Below are 7,289 nucleotides of genomic sequence, written 5' to 3'. Positions count from 1 at the left end.
TCCAGCACGGACCGCCGAGATTGGGCCCTCCGCGCTCTGACCACACTGGGGCTGGGGCGCGCCACGCCCCGGGCACGAAAGTCAGCCCGCCACTGATAGTCAGCGGCGAGCTCCTCCGCTTCCAGAACCCAAGGCGGCGTCCCAGCCAGTACACACGCCGCCTCGAAGGAGATGGTGCGATAGCCGCGGATGACCCTGACCGCGATGGTGCGTTGCGGCCGTTCTCTTTGGCTTCAGTGTACGGCTCACAGCCATTTAACTACTGAATTTCTTTGGGCTATTTAGATATGATTGATTCTCTTACAAAATCCATTAGATAGAATTAGCGCAAGGTCAGCCGTTCTATCGAACTTTATGGGAAGGTCTACGTCTTACAGTGAACGTATAACTTATAACTATGATCTTGAGCTCATATCTGTCATCGTCGTATATGAATATAATAAGGTGTATAGTTACGCCGGTAAGAGTACGCCATCTATCGCCGAATAGCAGAAACAAATATCAAAGGAACTAGTATCATCGAAAGCGCTCGAGGATTACAACGTCATCTATTGTCAGATAGCGGAAACATACATCAAGCTACTCGACTTGCCCAGAATTTTCTCGATAAATCTAGGGATGTCGTATCGACTATAAAAGTATTGAGTATCGACTATAAAAGAGATGGCACGAAGTCACTTAGTAATCGGAACTACTCGAAGCGAAACAGCGAACGGATCACCTTAAGCGAAGCGGCAGAAGTGAATTGAGAATTTTAAATAACTTTTTAAGTGATTTAAGTTAAATAGAGTTTTTATTTGTACTCCGGTAAAAATTTTATTCATCCCGAGCCCCAGCGCGTAACAGTATGTACATTTCACCATATTACACGTGACTTACTATTTTCGGTATTACGAACTGATTTGTACAAAGTAAAAATTCGGTTCAATCTATGATGACAATTTGCAGTTGTAATTTCACGCCTTCTCTCATGAATTGTTAATGTGCGGCAAAAGCATCTCAATTCGCGTGGCTTAGTTTTAATCTAAGTCCATTTGTTGGGCTGCAGCAAACAGAACATCGTTTGCTATCTGAAGATTACAGTACAGATTAAAAGGGAGTTGCCCTTTCTCGTTCCCTTTCGTTGCAGGAAACTATTATACGTTTGTGTTGCAGTATACTTTGCTTGTTTTTAATTTAAAGTTTTTCATCGTGTTGAAATACGAGTCCACACAGTATATCACTTTAGTAAATTGAACACACGGAATGTTCTGGTATCTTCTGGTACTAAGATTCTTAATTCGGCTTGTAGTAGAAGTGAAGAATTTTTTACTTCAGAAAAACACCTTATAGGATTATTTTTCTTTAATTCGACTCTCACCCTCTCATTTTCTCTCTATTTCGTTCTTCCATTTACAAGTTCGGCAGGTTGTATTACCTTAATATTTTATTTGGCATTTTGTGTTCTTTCTATTAAGAAATTATTTATTATATTTTATTATATTAATAATAAATGCGAAAGTGAGTTTGCCTGTTTATTACGCTTACGCCGATCATCGTGAAATTGGGCATACGCGTTGACAAGAGCACAAAAAGAACCAATCGACTACACAAAATGAACAAGTCCCGAGGGATTTCTTTTACATTAACGCGAGTGAAGGCGCTTTCAAAAAAGCGATACATTTATTGTTCTATATCTAGTTTAACAAAATGAGCATTTTTCCTATAATATTAAACGAAAATTAACGTTTACAAAAAGGTAGTAAGTTCTTTATAGGGGCCTTTGTTAACTATTGTATTTTTTTTTTTGTTATAAACATTATACGAAATTTCAGCAATAGGAAAATGAAGACGACAATTTTCATATAGCGCTGCGGTGCAGTGACAATAAAAAAAAACATTACTTAATTTTTCTTATTACATTATTTTGGGACTCATTTTTATAGAATTTAATTAATTAATTATTAATTATTATTAATTGTTGTACTTTTAACTATCAGAAGATAATTAAAGGAGTTGGAAAAAAACAAAGACGGGGTGTGATTTTCAGCTGCAGAAAGAATATTTTTACGCCCTATGTTTCCTCCGCGAGTGTATCAGATTTTATACCTAACAAAAAGGTGGATATTTTCCAATTCTCTTTGAATTTTCCCAAAGTTGATAAGGAATTATGATTTTGAATAATATAGACACTCTATGGTGATTTTAGGGGGAAAATGCTTCACTTTTGTTACGAGCATTTAACTTCAAATCAGAGTATTAACAAAGAGTTAAAAAAACATAGACATTCATTTATTTTCTCTACTACCTACCTAATATGTCCATTATGTAAACACAGTAAATGACATTAAATCAATGTTTTATATAATAATATGTCTCATTTGTACAAAATGAAGTTTGTATTTTTCATTTATTGCACGAAGTTGGTTTTTAGGTCATGCAACATAAACAGAACCACATAACAAAGGTCGCCTGAATAATTCTAAGCCCAACCTGAAGTACGAAATAGTGAGACCAAGATTCTGAACAAGGCCTTGGCCTTCCAATTGTTTCACCGTAGTGATGCGCCTTAAAATACATATCGACCGTAAGCTGCCAATACCTCATAAGTGCTTTGATGGCAAGTTTACAGGAGACCATAAAAACTAATATGTTAACCAGATACGGATGGTACTGTGGTTTGTTATTTACTCTCCGTCTTAGCGGGAAATTTTCACTCAGAATATATATATGTCGTGGATAACGACTTTTAGTTGTCGTGGATAACGACTTTTAGTAATATTAAGACGGTGGTTTTGATTATTATTTTAAATGATGAAATGTTGTTTTGATAAATATCACAAAATGAAGGGTAGACTCCGTAACGCCACAGTATAAAATGGCGGTACGTGGACAGAGTCGTGGCATTCCGTGTTAGACAGTCATTCCGTCCGTCTCAGTCAGTGAGTTTCTGGCAGTCAGTCAGTCAGTCGGTCTATCGGTATGTGCAACGAAACTGTCGGTTTATCCTGTCATTGTGAAAGTTGTGTGTGTTGAGTTTCAATAATTATTATTCAAAAGGTTTTATTGACTTTTTATAAACTGAGTTCAACCAAATACGAGTGATGACGGAAACTACCGCTTAGCCATCCCTGCCGCCGCCGCCGACATCAGAAGTGAGATCAGGACCCTACTCTCACTGGCGTGACGTGTTTGAACATGTTCGAAGTACAGCGAAAAAACATGATGCAGATCAGAAATCAGAATACCAGTAACGGTATCTGAGATCACGGGTCGGAAATTCATCGGGAACAGATAGATGCCGATCCATGTGCTTGGATGGTGCATAGCTCATTGTAGTCTTCAGTGGGGCCCTGAAAGGCGGTGCCTTATCATGTTGTCGCGGATTTCACAAGTAAGTGTCACATGGAGGCATTTGCGACTTATTTCTCGCTCGTTATGCAAAATTCTTGCTGCGACGCTTATTAATTTAAGCAATGGTAAGCCACAAAAGCGTGAATGCAGCATACGCAAGTCGTGTAATAACGTCTGCTACCTCGATGGAAGATCTGAGCCACGAAGAAATCGTCACATCTTACGTTCTGGCTCATGTTGCCCAGTTGACTCTCGACTAATCACATGGCATTTACTAACGGAAATACGACACGTAACAAGCTATTGCAAGAAATTAAGGCAAGTGCAAGTCTCAAGTGAAACTTCGATCGCAATAATGGATCTGTCATGACGAGTGGGTAGTTCCGACACGAATCGTTTTTAAGCCAATGACTACTGCTAGAGTTACATGGCACTAGTACAGTAAACCAGGACATGAGACTGTGAATTGTCGCTGAAACTTTAGAATCTACTAGATTCAATACGAATAGCACTACACGTTCGATGACTTCGGGCTCCAGCAAGCAAGCAAACAAGAAAGCAAGCAAGTTTCCGTGGGGAAGAAAAATTGACACATCTGAAGTCGTCGTGACCTGTAAGATAAGACGTCCGGTGCGTTCGTGTCTGGCGATGCGGCGGTGTCCGGGTCCCGCTGGCGGATGCAAGTTTTTCTGGTGAAGTGCGTGCTTGTGCGTGCTTGACAAGTGTTTGCGGTTGGCTTCCGCAGTGTGGGAGTAACATCGTGTAGGAGAGGTGGAACCCGCCAAATTGTAGTTTGCGTGGTGGCTGGTAAGATTTGCTGTGGTAAAAAGTTTGCGTGGTGGTAAAATGTCTTGTGAGTCTGCACAGGTAACCGGAGGTGAGTCTTCCGCGGTCGCGGCCTACCCAGTCCGCGAGAACCGGGCAGATCGCCTCAACGGTACGGAGGCCGGCCGACGGGTCCGCCAAACGACGAGACCACGCCTCCAGCACAGACTGCCGAGATTGGAGCCCCCGCGCTCCGGCTACACTTGCGCTAGGGCGCGCTGCCTCGTAGGAGACTGTGAGGTATCCTTGAATTAATCTGACCGCGATCGCACGCTGCCGCCGTCGCAGCATGGCGACGTTCTCGTGGGTAAGGACGTGACAGCGGACGGGTGCTCCGTATAGTGCCATCGACCGCACGGGTATCACCCTGCCTATTTCTGCCGTGAAGCAGTGTGTATTTCGGTTTGAATGGTGGGGCAGCGGTTGTAGCTATTCTGAGACCTTGGAACTTGTATCTCGGGGTGGATGACGCGTTTGCGTTGTGGATGTCTGTGGGGTCCAGTAACTACATGGCACCAGGTGGGCTGTGAGCTCGTGCATAGTCCACCCATCTAAGCAAAAACATTGCCTCGAGTTGCCGCCGAGGCAAATTGATGGCGCGATGTCATCGACGGCCGCGAGCAACGCAGCAGCGGAGCGACGCAGTGACGTGCCGGTAGCTGCGTAACATCGGGTATTTTGGTAAATGAGAAAAATCTGGTGAGTCGTTTTATTTTTATTTGGAATCTGGTGCCGAATGTTCTCTTGTCGAGAAATCTATATGCGATGGTTCTCATAAAGGGTCTGTTGTTTTGACAAAAACTGTACGGACCAAATCCTTTGCGATGGTTTATTGCTTACTCATTTTTATGTCATGTACTACCCGATAGTTGTTTTAATCGGTTCAGTGAGATTGAGCATTCAGCGAAATAAGCACTTAAATCTAGTGTGTCCTTATTCGAAGCCCAGACTTGCGCTATTGCTGACCAAGCTCGCAATGAGCTCATGGAATTGTTCTTGACAAGAAGTGCTAGGAGCATATCTTTTTTTTTAATTGTTCTATCCAACGTATAAAAAGGTCACAGGGATGACTGGTGATATGTGAGTCACAGGGATGACTGTTGATATGTGAGTCACAGGGATGACTGTTGATATGTGAGTCACAGGGATGACTGTTGATATGTGAGTCACAGGGATGACTGTTGATATGTGAGTCACAGGGATGACTGTTGATATGTGAGTCACAGGGATGACTGTTGATATGTGAGTCACAGGGATGACTGTTGATATGTGAGTCACAGGGATGGCTATCATTGAACACTTGTAGTCACAGGGATGGCTATCATTGAACACTTGTAGTCACAGGGATGGCTATCATTGAACACTTGTAGTCACAGGGATGGCTATCATTGAACACTTGTAGTCACAGGGATGGCTATCATTGAACACTTGTAGTCACAGGGATGGCTATCATTGAACACTTGTAGTCACAGGGATGGCTATCATTGAACACTTGTAGTCACAGGGATGGCTATCATTGAACACTTGTAGTCACAAGGATGGCTATCATTGACCACTTGTAGTCACAGGGATGGCTATCATTGAACACTTGTAGTCACAGGGATGGCTATCATTGAACACTTGTAGTCACAGGGATGGCTATCATTGAACACTTGTAGTCACAGGGATGGCTATCATTGAACACTTGTAGTCACAGGGATGGCTATCATTGAACACTTGTAGTCACAGGGATGGCTATCATTGAACACTTGTAGTCACAGGGATGACTATCATTGAACACTTGTAGTCACAGGGATGGCTATCATTGAACACTTGTAGTCACAGGGATGGCTATCATTGAACACTTGTAGTCACAGGGATGGCTATCATTGAACACTTGTAGTCACAGGGATGACTTAGTTACTGTGTAGATTACTGTAGATGAATTGTACGGGGAGAACTTGCAGCAGTAGTAAATCACTTATTTTCGTTTGTGTAATCTTTCAATGTCGTTTTATAGAATTTGTGTTTAGAATAAAAATTATTTGAAGACTTTTAAATTTTCCGATAAGTCGTAAAGTGTAGTCAGGAGTGATCGAGCGGAACAAGTGTTCTCGTGGATGTTTTTGATTGTAGGATTAACCATCACACGAGGACGTGTGACGTGTCAGAATGACCGTGTCGTGGATAACGACTTTTAGTTGTCGTGGATAACGACTTTTAGTAATATTACGGTGGTTTTGATTATTATTTTAAATGATGAAATGTTGTTTTGATAAATATCACAAAATGAAGGGTAGACTCCGTAACGCCACAGTATAAAATGGCGGTACGTGGACAGAGTCGTGGCATTCCGTGTTAGACAGTCATTCCGTCCGTCTCAGTCAGTGAGTCTCTGGCAGTCAGTCAGTCAGTCAGGCAGGCAGTCAGTCGGTCTGTCGGTATGTGCAACGAAACTGTCGGTTTATCCTGTCATTGTGAAAGTTGTGTGTGTTGAGTTTCAATAATTATTATTCAAAAGGTTTTATTGACTTTTTATAAACTGAGTTCAACCAAATACGAGTGATGACGGAAACTACCGCTTAGCCATCCCTGCCGCCGCCGCCGACATATAAAAGTCAAACACACTATTTCATAAATACTTTTATAACGTTTTAGATGTATGTGTACAATATTAAAATATAAACAAAAAGGAGTATACAAAACTAGACACTAGAAGATACAAATTAAGATTTTATGTTGAACTTAAAATGGCGCGCGAATCTTGTTGCAATGACGACAGGTGACACCTTCGCGTTCGGGAATTCCGATCGCGCCCGATGATGCCCGAATGCGACTTGGTGTGCCAGTGTTGCACGCTACAGTACTTAGGAACCCGAAATACAAGTTGAATAATTTTACAGTAGTTTTTTAAAAATATCGCTAGAAAATGTTGACCCTGACACGACGTTTTAAAAAATCTCTTAGTTTTTAATAGTCTTTAACACACACGTAAAATACTCAGTAAGATAAACGTCGGAATTTAATACAAATCTACATATTATATATACCGTATAATTTGTAAGGAAAATAACATCCAGATTCCAGCAGCTTGGTTGTGTCTCTGATATTGCTGACGCTTACAGAACACAATGACTGTGAACGGCTGCGTA

The sequence above is a fragment of the Bombyx mandarina genome, chromosome 05, assembly GCF_030267445.1.
Source record: "Bombyx mandarina strain Sakado chromosome 05, ASM3026744v2".
NCBI classification, from domain to species: Eukaryota; Metazoa; Arthropoda; class Insecta; order Lepidoptera; family Bombycidae; genus Bombyx; species Bombyx mandarina.
Note: the sequence above shows the minus strand (reverse complement) of the source record.